We start from the raw sequence: 19,347 nt of genomic DNA, 5'->3' as shown, positions 1-19,347 counted from the left end.
ACGTTAGATGTCCTGGCAGTCTAGATAACCCCTTCAGCTGCATCTCCCTCGCTCCCTCTCCCCCACTCTAACACTCATACTGAATAAGGGCACAATGCAAGCGTTTGCACAGCTAGCTCCCTCAGCTTAACGTTCTTTCCTTTCCCTGAGTTTACTCCTCCTCATTCCATCAGATATACTGTCACTTTCTTCCAGGAAGCCAATTTTTTTTTCTTTTTGGGTTGCACCCACCGATGCTCAGGGGTCACTCCTGGCTCTGCACTCAGGAATTACCCCTGGCTGTGCTAAGGGGACCAGATGGGATGCTGGGAATAGAACCCGAGTTGGCCGTGTGCAAGGCAAATGCCCTACTGCTGTGCTATCGCTCCACAGCCCCAAGGAAGCCAATCTTGACTCCATAAGCCTGGACTAGCACTTCTATATGTTCCCGTAGCATCTTTGATTGTAACATTTCCTTTTCTTGACTTCTTCCTCTTCCAGAATGAGTTTTTTTGAGAGTAGAGGCTATATCTTAGACACTATTATATCCTTAGCACATGTGCCTGGCAGACAGAATGTCAAGTTAAGCAGCTAAGTACTGTCTGAATATTATGATGACCATTGCGCAGAAACACTTCGTGAGCAGAATATGCCATTAATTAACAGATGGTTATTAAGCAGGCACACTGACAAGCTGTCACTGTCACTGTATCCCGTTTCTCATTAATTTGCTCGAGAGGGCACCAGTAACATCTCCATTGTGAGACTTGCTCTTACTGTTTTTGGCATATCGAATACGCCAGGGGTAGCTTGCCAGGCTCTGCCGTGTGGGTGAGATACTCTAGGTAGCTTGCCGGGCTCTCCGAGAGGGACGGAGAAATCGAACCCGGGTCGGCTGCAGGCAAGGCAAATGCCCTACCCACTGTGCTATCACACTGACAAGCATTAGGAAATAAACTCAAGACTCACTTGCCAGCCCTGCTCCAGCATATCACAGCCAAATCTCCCAGGAGATGCACACTAAGCTGCTAAACCTTATGGAAATGCCAGTTCCTGCTACTGAAAACCCCTGAGTGCCAGCAGGAGGTAGGCAAGCCCCAAAACCGCCAAAGGAAGGCTACAGCAGCAACACTCACTTCCACCTCTGCAGCCACACCAGGGCTCAACTCCATCGCCTCATGAATATTCTCTGCATAGACAGCAATCTCTGATTGATAGCAGGTACCAGTGCCCGCCCCAACTAGGAACTCTGGGATATTTTTCAGAGTTGGGGTGGTTAGCCTCTTCCCACCCCAGATATTTCTAGAAGCCCCCATAGTCCCGCGCACCATTACACGTCTATAACCTTGTCGACTCTTTGGCCCAGGCCAGAGATAGGAAATGTCTGAACCTGAAGCAACAAAAAGCTTAATAAACTCTTAGACAAGAACTTACCAACCCTGCAATCGGATAAAACAATGTCACATAAATTTATTTTCCAGATCTATTGATATTAATATTGCAACTTTGTTATCTCATCCATTTTAATCTTAGAATTGTATCATCAGTTGCCACTTTTTTCTACATGAAGTAAAATAATTACAAGTGAGGGGCTGGAGCGATAGCACAGCGGGTAGGGCGCTTGCCTTGCACGTGGCTGACCCAGGTTTGATTTCCAGCATCCCATATGGTCCCCTGAGCACAGCCAGGAGTAATTCCTGAGTGCAGAGCCAGGAGTAACTCATGTGCATTGCTGAGTGTGACCCAAAAATAAACAAAAAAATTAAAAATGAGAAAAAATAAATGAACTCAACAGATAGGCATTATTTCTTTTCTTAGGTTATCAGTCTTCGGAAAAATTCAGTGAAAACCTCAGAATAGGATTTTGCTTTGTTTGGGTTTTGGGGCTACACCCAGCAGTGCTTAGGGCTTACTCCTGGCTCTATGCTCAGGGGTCACTCCTGTCGGGCTTCGGAGACCATATGGGGCACCCTGGGATTTCAAATTCAGCCATGTGCAAGACAAGCACCCTACCCACTATATGATCTTTCCAACTCCTCGGAAAATGATTATCCAGGTTAGTCTGATTAAGTATCCATATAAAATTCTAACCTTGAGCACATCAGATAAAAAATTCATAATCAGAATACATCAGTGAGTACTTAATTGTTTCTTCTTGGCAGTGTACTAGAATTTATTCATGACATTATGAAGCTGCATTAAACATCCCCTTGAGAGCAAAGCCTAGATGTAACTCTGGTGCATGATCTAAATGTTTATATTCCCACACAGTTAAATAAATTAACTTCATGACTTAACAAAAAATTTTTTTTAAATCTTTTTTGATCCCTGGAGCCAAAATAAAGCAAGCACTGCAACTGGGTATGTGAGTCCCTCTAACACCACAGCCAAGTGTTTGACCCCTGGTCATCATAACAATAGCAACAGGGAAAGGGAAGTAAATACATAACCCCAGAGCCATCATGAAACATTTTTTATATCTATGGTATGTATAATCATCGACCAAAACCAATCTTTTTCCAAAGGTGCCAGAGTCCAAGTCAACTCAACTTTAAATGCATTTCCTCAAGGGCTTTATTATTTTTATTATTATTATTGGCCACATCCAGCTGTGTTCAGAGATTACTCCTGACTCTGCTTCCAGGGATCACTCCTAGAGGTGTTCCAGAGACCATATGATTCCAGAGACCATATGCTGGAAATGAAACCTAGGTCAGTCACATGCAGGGCAAGTGCCCCAGCATTATTTTTTGTGGTGTTTTGGGTATTTTTTTTTTTTGGCTTTTTGGGTCACACCCAGCAATGCTCGGGGGTTACTCCTGGCTCTGCACTCAGAAATCACTCCTGGTAGTGCTTGGGGCACCATACGGGATGCCAGCGATTGAACCCAGGTCAGCCGCATGCAAGGCAAATGCCCTACCCTCTGTACTATCACTCCAGCTCTTAAGTGCTCTAACATTGTACTATCTCTCCAGCTTGGTTTCTCCAAAAGGTCTTAATACATACTGCCATAATAACTGTTTCAAGTATAAATTATTAATAAAATATGTTTTAAACAGTTTGCAGAGGCAACTTCTAGCCCTAATTCCAGGGCCTGCGGTCGGTCCGTTCAGACTCAGGATTTGCTAGTCGCTCCCGACTGTGTCAGTGTTCCTCTTAAACCAATATATCTATGAGCCTTTTTCCACATCCAAGATAAGTCTATGAATTTTTTTTTCCTTTTCCTTCCCTTCCCTTTGCTGTTGATGAAGTGGCTGATGGCTGGGGCTCACACACACTGAGTTTTGGTACCTTCAGTTTGCAGTGTTCCAGGATTTCACACTTTTCGTTGTGAGGCTTCACACATGCTTATCAGAAGCCATACTGCTTTGATTGTGGTGTTCAAGCACATTCTGGACTTAATATTTGGACTTAATACCCCCACATCTGGGGGACACATTCCTGGCCATAGTACATGCATGTCTTTAAATCACGGTGCTCACACACACCTGGATACAGTGGGCTGGAGATTGTGCACTGCCGGGCAATGGGGTCCCAGAGAGTGTGACCGGGCTAGCTCTCAGCACATGTGGGAAGCACCAGGATCAAACTCTGGCTTCAGGCTTGGGAGACAGGTGCTACTTGCCACTGAGTTATCCCCTGGAGCCCCAAGACATTTTTTTTATTCCCTCCATCTGTCTTCTTCTCTTTATTGTTGGTGATGCTGTTTTGATAACCAGTGGTTCCATGCCTTCATGGATGCACACACATACACACATACACACACATACACACCTGCTGTCTTTGAATCATGGTACTCATAGATGATGCACACAGATTTTAGCTGTAGTGCTCCATGAGGATGGTCACACATCAGGCTGTACTGCTTGCAGAGTTCCTTGAGCTGCCCACCACGATTTGTACTCCTGGATTCTCAGTGTTTGTACACATGCTCTTTAGTTGAGATCACACACGTTAACTGAGGCACACGAGTTATAGTCGTCGTGCTCGCTCCGGTACTCACACATGCGCGCCAGGGGTCACATCTTCTTCTGTGGAGCTTACACATACCTGGCTGTAGTAAGGCTGGAACTTACTTACAACTTAGAGAACACTGATAGCAGAACTTGCAGGGCTTCTCCAGATGAATGTGGGGACCAGGGATTTGGATTTGGGCTCCCAAGATTATGCTATAGCCACTTATTTACCAGTGAGATCTTTCCCCAAATGAAATATAATTGAAATGGGGAACTATTTTCATTTTCACTCTAACTTTACTGTGGTTTTTTGTCCTCCCTCAGACTCTGACACCTCTAAATGTGCTCAGGCTTCTAGGTGTTAGGGCCCAAGGGAAGAAATTAGGGCCCACTTGCTTAGAAGACCTGCTTTATAATCTTAAATTGATGAGTTCAATCCCTGGGACCCACACACAAACCCCACAAGTGGAACCCTGGCATCTCTGCAATTTGAAGCCATGGCCACAGATGATTTTCAGGTACAACCAGGTGTATGAAGCACAACAGTAAAACCGTGTGACCCCAGTGAGCACCAGGGAGGGGATGTGAAAGCATCATGGCCTGGGTTTCTTCGAGCACCACAGCTAAAGGAGTCGGCAACACAACCTAATGTACAACCCTTGGCAAGCAGCATCATTAAAATGTGTGCAGACCCCTAGTGTGTGACCCCCATTTAGCACAGCAATATCAACAACAATAAGAGGATGGGAATAATATTTTTTTGTATTCTCAAACCCCACCCCCCGCCACCACTACCAGACTTAAATCTAATCTATTTTCTTTCTTGTTTGCTTGGTTTGGGGTCAGAGCCAGTGTCAGGGGGCCGCTACTCATGTAATATTTGGGTGGGGTAGTTATCTGGGGACCATGCTGTGCCAGGGAACAAACCAGGGCCTTCTGCATGTAAAGCATACATTCTGGTCCTTTGGTCTATTTCCTCAGTCCCTAATCTATCTTTTAGATTTAATTTTTATATAAATGTTTAGTCATATGCACAATTGGATGGAACTGATGTGCTTTTTGTGTTTTGTGAATATTATGTGAAATGAGTCAGACAGTAAAAGACAAATACCAGATGATCTTGCTCATACGTGGAGTGCAAAGAAACAAAGGAATTATGCAATCCCCAATGGAAACAAATCCTGAGACATGATCAATAGAACTGCAAGATGAGAGAGATTAAGGGTCTGAGATGTGAGAAGAGGAAGGGATCATGTAAGGATTGATGAGGCAGCAGTGAAGCTGAAATCAATGACTTCCATTCGATTATAAACTATACCACAATAGAAATAAATAAAACTTGGGGCTGGAGCAATAGCACAGCGGGTAGGGCGTTTGCCTTGCACGTGGCCGACCCAGGTTCGATTCCCAGCATCACATATGGTCCCCTGAGCACTGCCAGCAGTAATTCCTGAGTGCAGAGCCAGGAGTAACCCCTGTGCATGACCGAGTGTGACCCAAAAAGCAAAAAAAAAAAAAAAAAAAGAAAGAAAGAAAACTGTAAAAAGATCTATGAATTATGGGATGATTCTCAATATTTTGGGTCTCAAGGCCTCATTCCTAGGCTTATTACTGAGAGCCCTTGAATGTTTTTGTCTATTTGAATAAATTATATCTATATATATTTAATGTAATTGAAATTAAAAAGAAAATTTAAACATATATTACAAAATCATGTAAAATAACAGTTACAGCACATACCAACACGAACATTTAGTAACAGAAAATAACCATTTTCAAAAAATAATTAGTAGGGCTGGGATGACAATATATTGATTAGGACACTTGCTTTGCACACAGCTGGTCCAGGTTTGATCTGTGACATCCTGTATGGCCACTGGAAACCTCCCAGGAGTGATCTCTGAGTGCAGAGCCAGGAGTAAGCCCTGAGCACAGCCAGGTATGGTCCCTCCCAAATCTAATAATAATAATAATTAATAAGAATATAGAATTTCTTTGAAAGTTTTGCATATCTCTTTAATATCTAGATTAATAAAATGAGGCACATCCTCACATATGCTTTTGCATTCCATCATTGCATACAATTTTGTTCTAAAGTTTCAAACTATTTTTTTTTGCTTTCTGGGTCACACCCGGCAATGCACAGGGGTTACTCCTGGCTTGACACTCAGAAATTACTCTCAGGGTACCATTTGGGATGCTGGGAATCGAACCCGGGTCGGCCGCATGCAAGGCAAACGCCTTACCCGCTGTGCTATCGCTCCAGCCCCTAAAGTTTCAAACTATTGTATGATAATGAGTTTTTGTTTTAGTTTTGGGCTTGCAGGTCACTGCTAGTGGTGCTCAGGACTTACTCCTGGCTCTGTGCTCATGAAACTGAGATCAGTGATACCCCAGACAAGTGTCTCATAATCCTGGTAGTATTTCTTTGGCCCTGATAATGTTGGTTTGATGAAGAATACAAAGAAAACACAGCCTCATAGAGGTATAAAGTTAGACAAGGAAGGATTTTACTGAATGCCTCAAAAGTCTTGGTGAGTTCCAGAGATTCTAAGATTTCATACTGAGATTTGTTGAATTATAGCAAAGAACATTCTATGAAATCCTGTTTGTCCTTGCTGTAGAAAGAGATTAATGGGATGGAGTACTCTCACTATATTTTAGAAAACTAAATGAATTCTGATAGAAGAGTAATTCCTATACTTAGTATACTTAAGAAACCTAAATGTCAAAGGATTTTAAATCTGGAATCTTACAGACTAGTATGAAGTGACTTAATTCAGATCAGGCAGATGCAGTATCTTTGGTCACCTTACAGGGGCAGCAACAACACAGCAATTCAATCCCACACATTTATAGTAACGTGTCCATGAGCTCAGACCAGCCAGTCTGAGAATGAGTAGAAAAAAAATAGTGACTAGGGGCTGGAGTGATAGCACATCGGGTATCACTGCTCATTTGCCTTGCATGCGGCCAACACGGGTTCGAATTCCAGCATCCCATATGGTCCTCTGAGTACCGAGAGGGGTAATTCCTGAGTGCAGAGCCAGGAGTGACCCCAGTGCATTGCCAGATGTGACTCCAAGAAGAAAAAAAAAATAGTGACTAAAGGATAGAGTTAAACAAGTAACTAGTTAACAAGAGTTTTGTTATAATAAAGAAGGTTGGAATGATTAAATAATGTCATTCTAGGATATTATGTATTTATATTAAATGAAGCTAATGAGTAACCATGCCAAGTTTCAAAAGGAATATTGCAATTTTACGATGGTCATAAGTAGCTATATTTAAAAGGAATAAGTACTACTATAGTTTCTGGGCTAAAGAAACTTACAAAAGTGGTGGAAAAGACTATAGTGGGGCTTAGTGAAGGTTTCACAGAAATGGTGACATTTAAGTTATACATTGAGTTATACTTTATAGGATTTCATAATTCTGTAAGAGGAAAATTGGGGGAAGGAAAAAATAACCAAAAACAAAATACCAATGTCTGGTGACCTACAGCCTTCAAATTTGGGAGATTGTAAATTTTCTAGTAAAACCATGGTAAGAGTAAAAAGACAGGATGAGCATAAATTGGGAAGAGTTCAAAATACCATGTTAAGAAAAATTCAGATTGGGGCTGGAGTGATAGCACAGCGGGTAGGGCGTTTGCCCTGCACGCGGCCGACCCGGGTTCAAATCCCAGCATCCCACAGGGTCCCCTGAGCACCGCCAGGGGTGATTCCTGAGCTCATGAGCCAGGAGTGACCCCTGTGCATTGCTGGGTGTGACCCAAAAAGCAAAAAAAAGAAAAAAAAAAGAAAAAAAAAAGGAAAAATTCAGACATTTTCTAAGTCTCACCTTCGGGCAAAGCAGGCAATGAAAACTTCAAGCAAAAAATGTATCCTAATGAGATCCGTATTCTAGAAAGGAAGAAAGAGGCTCTGAGTGTAGAAAATGTAGTGAAAGGGAGAAAGACTATGGTTCAGGGGACAAGCACAATAATCCTGGCAGGAGGCGATAAGGGCCTGACTTGAAGAATGAGGAATGACAAGCTGAAATAGAAGTGGGAATGACAGGACCTGGTGACCCATTCATCCACCTCTTTAACAAGCATTTTTAAGCTCCACCTCTGTGCCAGACAGTATCCTTGGCTATGGGAGACTGGAGGTGAACTAAAGGCATGTTGTGGACACTTATATCGTAAGGGGGGCAAGATGGCAAGCTTTTTTGGCTAAATAGATTTGGAGGTGAGGAGACAAGTACTGTCAAGAATTAATCCAAGGCTTCTATTTTGAGCCTATGGGTGAGCAGGTTTAACATTAACATTGAATTTAAAAGCTTGCCTAAGGGGTCAGAAATGAGTTCAGTTTCAAACAGGTTTATTATCAGTCATAACTATATGGGAATGGTGACGCATTTTAAAAGCTCTCTATCTAAGAACTTGAAAGATACTTTAACTCCAGTTTCCTCATCTACCATATTGAAAATGTGAGGCAAAAAGGGACTAGTGATTATCCAAGGTTTCAAGCTGTTCAATAGAGAACAAAGAACAGGATTCTAGGGTTTTTTTTTTTTTACTTTCAGTTAGCTGCTCCTTTCTTTCTTTCTTTCTTTCTTTCTTTCTTTCTTTCTTTCTTTCTTTCTTTCTTTCTTTCTTTCTTTCTTTCTTTCTTTTCTCTCTTTCTTTCTTCCTTTCCTTCCTTTTTTCTTCCTTCCTTCCTTCCTTCCTCTCCCTCCCTCCCTCTCTCTTTCTCTTTTTTCTTTCTCTCTTTCTCTCTCTTTCTTTCTTTCTTTCTTTCTTTCTTTCTTTCTTTCTTTCTTTCTTTCTTTCTTTCTTTCTTTCTTTCTTTCTTTCTTTCTTTCTTTCTTTTTGTCTTTTGGGCCACACCCAGCACTGCTCAGGAATTACTCCTTTTGGAGTTGTGAGGACCACAGGTGTGCTAGGAATGAAATGCAACTCGGCCATGTGCAAAGCAAGTGCCCTACCCACTCTACTGCCTCTCCAGCTCCCCATTTCCCACTTTTCAAACATTAAAACATTAATTATTTTATATAGAAACATAACAATGAATATACATAGTATGGCAAGTGGTAATACCAATATATCTGTTGAGCGTATATGCTGTCTGAGCCCATATACTGCTTGTGCCCACATGGCTGAGAATATGTGGCGTCAGAGTACATGTGGCACCCGCATACATGAGATATGTACTTTTATGCTTCCATATCTCATGCTGGGGTGTGTGTAGGAGCGCTCTCTGCCCTTGGAGAAGCCAGTGCTTTCTCTCTCTCTCTCTTTTTTTTTATTTTGGTCACACCTGGTGATGCACAGGAGTTATTCCTGGCTCATGCACTCAGGAATTACTCCTGGTGGTGCTCGGGGGACCATATGGGATGCTGGGAATCGAACCTGGGTCAGCCGCATGCAAGGCAAATGCCCTACCTGCAGTTCTATCACTTCAGCCCCTCTCTTGAGCATGATGATCTCTCTCACTTTCTCTCCCTCCTTCCCCTTCCAAAAAATCTCTAAATAAAATCTGTCTTTACTTAAAAAAATATATGTGTATATATATATATGCATATACATTTGCTGACAGAAATTAATGAGATGTGTTCTAAGAAGTTCCCGAAAATGACAATAGCTTGATAAAATGTCCCAGGTACATTTTCATTGCAAAAATTGTTATAATTTTTATGTTACTTGAATATTTGAACCTGCACCTATGCCAAAATACAGAAATCTCAGAGTATGATATTTATGTACAATAGCTATATTTAAAAATATGCACGTATATGTTTCTGTTCTAGAATTTCACTGGATATAAAATTGACCTGTACATTTTGTTGGCTAAATTAATTTTCTTGACTTTTATAGACATGCAATAAAAATGTTTCAAAAATAAATACTGATGGATTGAGACTGTAAGGCCATAACTCTACATCCTTTATAATAATTATTTCACTGTTTTAGGTGTACTGTATATTTATATTTTATACTTATTTATATTTTATATTTATATAAATATAAATTTATATGTATATTTACATAACTTTCTCAAGAATATAATTCAGATAGTGCCAACTTGAAACTCAAGTGAATTCTTTGTCCCCACTTTTTTTTTTCTTTTTGGGTCACACCCAGCGATGCTCAGGGGTCACTCCTGGCTTTGCACTCAGGAATTGCTCCTGGCAGTGCTTGGGGGACCATATGGGATGCCAGAGATCAAACCCAGGTCAGCCTCATGCAAAGCAAACGCCCTACCTGCTGTGCTATCGCTCCGGCCCCCCCGACTTTTATTTTTTTATTTTATCTATCTATTTTGGGTTTTTTTTTTTTGCCACACAGGTAATGCTCAGTGGTTACTCTTGGCTCTGTAATCAAAGACATAACAAGGAGAACAGTTTAATCTAAAAATCAGCTTAGAAAAAACATATGATTTATGGCTCCAAAAGGAAGTCTACAGATGAAGATGCATAATTGAATGGATGGATGAACAAAATAATCAAAAAGAAAATGAGAGTGGTGCAGCAAACCAAATATCATGAAAGAAAAAAAAATCCAGATTTGGCTTGTCATAAAGCTCACTTCCAAGCAAACAGATGTGATAATCTGGAAGAACCAGGCTGCCTCACCATTTCGGCAAGTGGAGATGGTTTTTCAAAGAGAACACAGATGAGAAGGGCAAGAGAGGCCTTTCCGGCCTCAGAAAAGTTGTGGACCAGGGAGACAGAGTTAGGAGATTGGTTAACTTCTCTTGCTTGGTGTCTAGCCAAGCTCCACTAGACACCACTCCTCAGCTGGGGGCTATATGCCTCCTGCAGACTCCAAGATATTCCAAGGACTCACAGGTGCAAACTGTGTAATGGGAGCCCACAGCAGGAGACTAAGGGAGCAATCAGGAAGGCAGGAACCCCAGAAAGGAAACAGGATCAGACAGGGATCAAGGTTGGGAGAGGTGGAGAAACACTGCTCTCAGGAATTGGAAAAACTTTGACAAATGCTTCCAGGTTTGGAGACAAAGCAGTATTCAATAGGAGGTGTTAGGAACAATTCTCTTCCAAGAATATCTACCCTATGCTTTCTAAAATTCCATGTTATATAGTTGCATATGTATAATTTGGGGTTATAATATTCTGGGTCACAATTGGTGATGCTGGAAGCTACTCTTGCTGATGCTCGGGGTTGCTCCTGTGGGTGCTCAGGAGACCCTGAGGCACTAAGGATCAAACCCAGACCTTCCTCCCATGCCTATGATCACATCATTTAGCGAGAACTGCTAACCTAAACACAACTAAAATAGACAAGGCTGAGGTTCTGAATGCCAATTCCAACAGATTTCCCATCCTATCATAGTTCCAGACTTGCTTTCATCCTTAGATTCAAGTGTCCGGGGTCAGTCAATGTAGATGGAAGCTAAGTTAACGTTATTATGTAATTGACATTAATTATGAGCAGTGATTCGTGAAACAACAGGAACATTGGAGATCTTCGATGGTGAGGAGGTGCTCTATGGGGGGCAAGGGCGGTCAGCTCCTGTTTTGTACAGAGCAATGCTGATATGCAGGAAGGCAGAGCCAGTTTTGCCCAGATCTTCCAGTTTTTCAAGAGAAGATGATAAACCCATACTTTAATATAACGTATGTGCATATTTTTTTTAAAAAGGACTCTGTAACTGAAAGTGGCTTTTTGACTGCTGATTTGTTATACACACACACACACACACACACACACACACACCAACTGCAATGAACAGGCACCAATAAGAAAGTCGGAAGAGACAAGATAAAGGAGGCCTGGGCCTGTCTTCCCCACAGGGAGAGAGGCACAGTCATAAAGATTGAAAAGACAAGAAGAGATAAAGAAAGTCAGTTCCCACTTACCCCCAAACCAGGCCTAAAGAGCCCTAATCTATCTGTCTTCTGATCTGAGGACAGGAAAGGAACATGAAGCAGGTGGGAGAAACAATCGTTGTATGCTCACAAACTCTGGATGGCAGAGTTTTCATGAAATGTTTTGATTTATAGAATTTTACTGAGATATGGCACTGTCACTGTCACTGTCATCCCGTTGCCATCGATTTGCTCAAGTGGGCACCAGTAACATCTCCATTGTGAGACTTGTTGTTACTGTTTTTGGCATGTCGAATACGCCACGGGTAGCTTGCCAGGCTCTCCGAGAGGGGTGGAGGAATCGAACGCAGGTCAGCCGTGTGCAAGACAAACACTACCCGTTGCGCTATCACTCCAGCAAGAAAAAAATCCTAAGCATGGGGAAAAAGGAAATATATCAAGAGAGAAATAGAAGAGGGATCAGATTTGCAACCTCATTTCTATTTGCCCTGATTTTGGGGGTGGGGAGCCTTGGGGGTTACACCTGATTGTGCTCAGTGCTTACTCTTGGCTTTATACTCAGGGACCAGTGCTCAGGGGACCAGATATGGTGCTGGGGATCGAACCCAGGTCCTTCATGTACAAGGCAATCGCCCTACCCATTGTACTATCACTCTAGCTCTTACCATGATGTTTAACCACAAACCATTTTTTTTTAAATCATGGTTTGTTACTGTTGGGGTTTTTGGGGGGTGTGGGGGGTATTATCCAAGTAGTGCTTAGGAGGTCTGGGCACCCCACTAGGAATTCTTGGCCAGCTGAGCCCTGGTCCCCAAAAGTTCAGCTCAAGTACCTGGGGACCCAACCCTGCTCCAGCCCTTCAGTGCAGGGGATGGTTGGGCCACCCCAGGCCACGGTACTGACGCTGGGGGCCTCAGGGGCCCACCCAGCAGTGCTCAGAGTCTTCCAGGGCTGTACTAGCGATGCTCGTATGGCTCTGGGAATCAAACCACAGTACTCTCCCTGGACTTCTAGCCCCACTGCTTTTATAATGTATTTGAGTAAAAGTTAAGTAAGTTGTGTTTCTAGATAAGAAAATTCATCCCTCCTAGAGTGCTGAAAGTCTACCATCACAAGCCAAGCTATTCTAGGGACTGAATATTTAAAACAGAAAAGTGTAACAGTTTCAAGCATTTCTAAATCATACACAACTTTGCGATTACAAAACTGGAATAAAGAAAATATTTAAAAATACTACACAGGTGGCAAAGACAACAGATTGGTTCGGAACAAAAATGCACGGAATTGTTGAGAATGCTGTAGAATGCCTTTGTGTGAGCCACAGGGCATGCAGTGCAGTGGGTCACAAAAGCTACATACCTCAGTGCTCAAAGTGAGGGGGAGGTATGTAAGGACCAGGCATATGGAGCCCCAGGCCCAGTGCTCCAGCCCTTTCTCCCTCTTTTGTTCTATTTTGCATTTATGCCCTATATTCTCTAAAATGTACTCAGTGCTCTTCGAATATATCAAAGACAACTGCTATGTCCCCTACCTCCAAATCAAGAATGTTATTTCAGGGTGATCTAAATTTCCAATTAATCTTTTTCAAATGTTAAGTGTTCAATCTCTTCATAAATGAAACCCTAACCTAAATTCCTCAAGTGTAATTTCAGGGGGAAAAAATACTGTTCAAAAAACCCAGATAATGCATTCCTTTGTTGGTGCTAAATATAGCCATTTCAAGATGACATACATTTTGACAATGATCAGTCTTACCTATCAAATTTTCAAATATAGCACAGAATCCCTTTTAAGGCGAACAAGAAAAATCACTATTCACTACATCTCAGTTCCAAAGTGTGAATCTTCTATTAAACTGAATTGCATCATTAACAATAGTGAGGAAAACTGGACTTGAAGGAATTTTTTGGTGGTTTTTGCTAAGGTTCATAAGGGCAGTGTTACATAAATAAAATATAGAATTGTACCCTCTTTTTCTTTAAATTATCCCTGTCAAAATATTTTTAAGTGCTAATAATCATCAGAAGGAATTTCAAACTGCATTCAACAATGAAAAAAATCACGTCTTAAATATACCCAAAATTTTCCATCTTAACTAAAAAGAAATTCAGAGAGTTCTATGCATTTTGAGTTTTCTTATGACAACAACTTAACCTGTAAAAAGGATGGGGGGGAGAGGAATAACATGTGACTAAGATGTTATTTAACCTGTAAAAAGGATGGGGGGAGAGGAATAACATGTGACTAAGACACCAATTTGTAAGTTTACTTAATCATACTACCCATCACATAGTTATGGTAACACTCACAGGCCCGTCCATGAACTCATTAACAAATATTAGCTGGTGAATGATTGCTGCTGACTCTCATAGTGGCTTACTTCTCTATCTACCTGCCTCTTTCCCAAGGACAGACATTTTGTTAGGACATATCCTAATGCTATTTTTACCTTGTATGTTCCCTCTCTCTCTCACCCTCTCCCTGTCTTTCTCTCTCTCCCTATCTCTCTCCCTCTCTCTGTCTCTCTCTGTCTCTGTCTCTGTCTCTCCCTCCCTCCCTCTGTCTCTGTCGGTCTGTCTGTCTCTCTCTCGCTCGCGCTCTCTCTCTCTCTCTCTCTCTCTCACACACACACACACACACACATACACACTCGCACACGCGCGCGCGCACACACACACACACACACACACACACACACACACACACACACACACACACACTGCACTTTGTGGACCCCAGCGATTGCAACCACCGTTGGCTTTTGCCCGTCGTCACTAACTGTAACTGCGGGGTGGGCGCAGAGCAGCGCACAGTCCACGTTTGGCACCAGGGCGGGCATCTCGGTCTGGAGCCCGGCTCGCTGCTGCAGTCCCAGCACCCAGCGCTCCATCCCGGCCGGACCACCCGGTCGGTCCCTAGGTCACAGCTCACGCCCCAGCCGCCCGGGGCCCTGCAGGACGCAGATTTGAGACAGTGCCGGGGACACGTGGTGGCGGTGGCGACGGTGGTGGGTCTGGGATGAGGGGGAACGATGCTGAACTTGAGCCGCCGCCGGGACCCCCAGGGGGCGAGCACCAAGGGCGAGCGCCCAGTGCGCGCGGGGGGTGGGTTGGGGGGCGCTTTCCCTGGCGCAGCGGGAGCGTCCCCCCGAAACTCAGCCCCGCGGGACCGCGGCCGGACACCGGGCAGCGGGAGGACAGGCAGCCGCGGGCGCGCGCTCGGCGGAGCCCGCAGGACCGGGTCCGAGGACCGGGCGCCGCACCGCGGCTGCACTCGGGTCGTCCGCTCGGTGGCCGCTCCGGCGCGCGTTCCCCGCAGCCCCGACCCCGGCCCCCGGCCCCTCGGCGGCTGCCCCCACCACCACCCTCCCCGCCTCACCTCCCCGCCTTCCCCGGCTCCCCTCACCGGCCGGGAGCCTGCGGCGAGCGACGGCGGTGGCTGCGCGGGGCGCGCCCGAGCGCGGGCCGGGGTCTGGCTGCTGCGCGGCCGCCGGGAGCGTCTGGCTGCTGTGGCCGCCGCCGTCTCTCCCAGCAAGTTTCCATAAAAGTCCTGGTGCGCAGCCGGTTCCCGCATTCCAGGCGGGCCCGGCGCGGCTGCAGCTGTTCCAGCGCGCCGGGCCAGGCCCCCGCCCCCACCTCCGCCGTGTCGCCGGGAGAGGGGTGCAGGGCGGAGGCGGGCGGAGGCCGGCGGGGGCTGCCCGCTGGCTCGCAGCACCCGGCTCGGGGGGACCCCCTGCACCCCACGCTCTGAGCCCGGCCCGGGGAGGCTGCGACTCTGCCGGGCGGGAAACACACACACACACACACACACACACACACACACACACACACCACCACCACCACCACCACCACCACACCACACCACACACACACACACACACACACACACACACACACACACACACACACACACACAAACTCCTCCTCTGGAATGGGGGTTCGCAAACGCGCTGGCCTGGGCTCCCCCGGCTGCTCTCACCTGGCCCGACCACTCCCTACCCTTTTTCACTCGGAGCGCTGACCTGCCGCCGACTTCGGTTGGGTTTTGTGGTCACTGCTGGCTCGGTGCTGGGGGTCCAGGGGCGGTGCGGGGACTCGAACCAGACTGGAGGCTAAGGCAGCCGCCTTCACCGTTCTCGACTGGGGAAGAGCACAGGGCAGGAGTCCCGGGACTCCTCATTTGCGTGTTGCTTGCCTTTTCTTGCCTTTGGTGTTTTAAGTGTCCCAAAAGGGGTTGGAGAAGGAGGTGGTGGGGGTAGGGACGAAGAAGAGGAGGAGGAAACGAAGGCATGAAAGGGGCCCCCCGGAGATAGCATAGCAGGGAAGGCGCTGGCCTCTCACGCACCCGACCCGGTTTAGATCTCTGGCACCCCTACGGCACCCCAATCCCTCTAGGAGAAATCTCTGAGCGCAGAGTGGGTGTGACAGACCCCCCTCCCCCAAAAAAAAGAAGAAGAAGAAAGGCGTGTATTTGTGTACTCTTTCAGCCTTTCCTTAAAGCAAACCATCACATTGTCTTTCTAAAGCCATCTAAAAATATAACATCTACAGACCTACTCAACTGAGACCACGAGTCTGTCAATTTAACCTAACAAACAACTCCATTTCAAAACCTGAAATGTTTGGGGTCAGAGAGAGGACAAGAGGGAAGGTGCTTGCCTTGCATGCAGGGGGCCCGTTTAACCCCTGACAGTTATATGATCCCTGAACACAGAGTGAGGAGTAACCCCTAAACACCATGGGCTGTGAAATCAACCCCCATCAACCCCCAATAAAAACCCTGAAATGTTTGCTGGGGGCATTTCGCAGGAGGGGGTGGGGAGATCTTTAACTCTTCATTACAAGCAATCGAAACGAAAGATGATGGTGATAAACTTTTGTTTTGTTTTCTTTGAGGACCATACCTGGGGATGCTCAGGGCTTACTCCTGGCTGTGTGCTCAGGGATTAATCCTCGTGGGTTCAGTGAACCATATGGAGTGCCAAATGAAGTAAACTGTGTGCACAGCAAGTGCTCTATTAGCTTGTACTATCACTCTGACCCCATGATGATAATAAATTTAAGAGTCACACAGATAATCCCAGGATAAACACTTCCAGCTCCCAGTCCTGGGCAGCCAGTGGTATTCAGGTTTTATTTTTACAATGTTAAAAAAGTCATCTGCTCATAACTGTGACTGTTCCCCTTCCATCTTGCTCTCCTATTTACTAAAGATGAGAAATTTTTTAAGAGAAGATATTCATTATTCAATTTGATTAGATAGCACAGCAGGTAGGACAATCGCCTTGCACGTGGCCGTCCTGGGTTCGATTCCTCTGCCCCTCTCAGAGAGCCCGGCAAGCTACCGAGAGTATCTCGCCCGCACAGCAGAGCCTGGCAAGCTACCCGTGGCAGATTTGATATGCCAAAAACAGTAACAAGTCTCACAATGGATACATTACTGGTGCCTGCTCAAGCAAATCAATGAGCAATGGGATGACAGTGACAGTGACAGTGACAGTGATTTGTAATTAAAACGGCTGTTGGGATTTACTTGCCAGGGAGGGAGTACAGGAGGTAAGGTGCTTATCTTGTATACAGTTGACCCTAGTTCAAATCCCCATCACCACATTATTGTTCTCTGGGTACTGCCAGGGGACATTCGAGCACAGAGTCAGGTATATCCCCTGAGCACCTTCAGATGTATTCCAACACCCCCGCACACACACACAAGGAAAAAACCTCAGAGGCTGGGGAGATAGTACTGCAGTTAGCATGCTTGCCTTGCACCCAGCAGACTTGGGTTCTATCCCCAGCACCACGCCTGACAGGACTCCCTGAGCAGAGAGCCAGTAGTAAACCCCAAGAATCACTGGTTATAACCTCTCCGCCCCTCCAGAAAAAAAAAACTCAGGAAATGATAGATGATTTAGATGATCCAGCTCAGCCCTTATTCCCTTCAGCATCATTGGCCTTTGCTTCATGGAATTTTCCATAGTTTTTCTTTCTTTCTTTCTTTCTTTCTTTTTTTTTTTTTTTTGCTTTTTGGGTCACACCTGGCGATGCACAGGGGTTACTCCTGGTTCTGCACTCAGGAATTACTCCTGGCGGTGCTCAGGGGACCATATGGGATGCTGGGAATGGAACCCGGGTCGGCCGCGTGCAAGGCAAATACCCTACCTGCCATGCTATTGCTCCAGCCCCTTCCATAGTTTTTCTAGCTAGAGTACCTTTGCAGGAACTGTTCTACACACATCATCCTTTCCCCCCATCCTTCATCTACCTAATATTCTATATTTTCTTGGTTTTCTTAAAGTTGCTTTTGTAGGGGTTGAGGAGATAGTACAATGGGTAGGGTACTTGCCTTGCTCATTGGCAGACCTGGATTTGATCCTGGACCACCCCTCCCCTTCATGTGGCTCCCCATGAACCTCCAGGAGTGATCCCTGAGAGCAGAGCCAGGACTAAACCCTGAGTGTCAACAGGTGTGTCCCCGTCCCCTGTAAAACGAATCAAACAAAAAATGTTTTTGTAGGACACACAGAGAAATCTCGGACCCGAGCAACTTGCGATAGATATGGCCCCAGATTTTGCAATAGGCCTTCTCCGCTGGGCCACTCCGAACGGGGGCAGGTGCCATCCCACCGCCTGCCTTCTAAGACCTCCAGCAATTGCCATTTTCTAAAAGCTGGCAAGAAGCACCAGCTCTCACATGGTCACAATCCAGAGACACACACAGGAATCTTGGACACTCTTGAAGGCGTTCCACGCTGCTCTCTTCCTCCTGCGCAGTTCAGGTGCCAGGTCATTTGTCATGTTGAGTTCTCAACCTAGGTACACATAACTGTTGTATTTGGAGATGTTCATTCCAATGAGGGCAAATGGAACATCAGGAACTAGTCTGTTTCTCATGAACATTGTCTTGGTGAGATTCAGCGCAGTCCGACCTTTCCACACTCATGGTCGAAGTCGGCCAGCATTTGTGCTGCTTGGCTGGTATTGGTGTTATGAGAACGAGGTCATCAGCGAAGCAAAGGTGGTGTAGTTGCCGACCGTCTATCTTCACTCCCATTCCTTCCCATTCCAGTCATCGCATGATTTTTTGAGGGTAGCACTGAAGAGTTTTGGTGAAACTGTGTCGACCTGCCGAACCCCTCTTTTTACGTTGATGATCATTTCTTTGTAGAATGGTGAGATCCTGGTGGTGAATCTGTAATACAGCTCATGGAGGATCCTGATGTATTGAGTTTGGACACCCTATTTGGCTAGGGCTTCGATAACTGCTTCAGTCTCAACAGAATCAAAGGCCTTCTTTAAATCGATGAACGTTAGGCAGAGCGGCATCTTGAACTCTCGAGAAACCTCAATGAGCTTGATCACCTTGTAAATATGGTTGATCGTGCTTAATCCTTTTCAGAACCTGGCTTGCTCACACAGTTGTCCTTGGTCTAGTGTTCTGCCAATCCTATTCAGGATAACTCGAGTAAATAACTTGTAGATGATGGACAACAGGCAGATCGGGCAATAGTTGCTGATGTTGTGGATGTCTCCCTTCTTTTACAACAGGATGGTCCTGCTGGTTTTGCATTGGGACGGAA

General features: G+C 45.2%; 1 protein-coding gene across 6 annotated transcripts in view; it reads right to left on the bottom strand.

Annotated features, from left to right (window-relative positions):
* NEXN (nexilin F-actin binding protein) overlaps nucleotides 1–15,814 on the bottom strand; it is a 57,769-nt gene extending 41,955 nt beyond the window's left edge. For 4 of the 6 annotated variants that reach the window (XM_055139290.1, XM_055139291.1, XM_055139294.1 and 1 more), the window contains exon 1: nucleotides 15,177–15,558. The gene's annotated coding sequence lies outside the window, so the exon portion shown is untranslated. Of the gene's footprint in view, nucleotides 1–15,149; nucleotides 15,559–15,792 lie in introns of those variants that run through there. The other 2 variants (XM_055139293.1, XM_055139292.1) reach the window with 2 other exon arrangements.
* Between the last annotated feature and the right edge of the window lie 3,533 nt (nucleotides 15,815–19,347).

Source organism: Sorex araneus, chromosome 5, assembly GCF_027595985.1.
Source record: "Sorex araneus isolate mSorAra2 chromosome 5, mSorAra2.pri, whole genome shotgun sequence".
NCBI lineage: Eukaryota > Metazoa > Chordata > Mammalia > Eulipotyphla > Soricidae > Sorex > Sorex araneus.
Note: the sequence above shows the minus strand (reverse complement) of the source record. Positions and strands in the feature narration are given on the sequence as shown.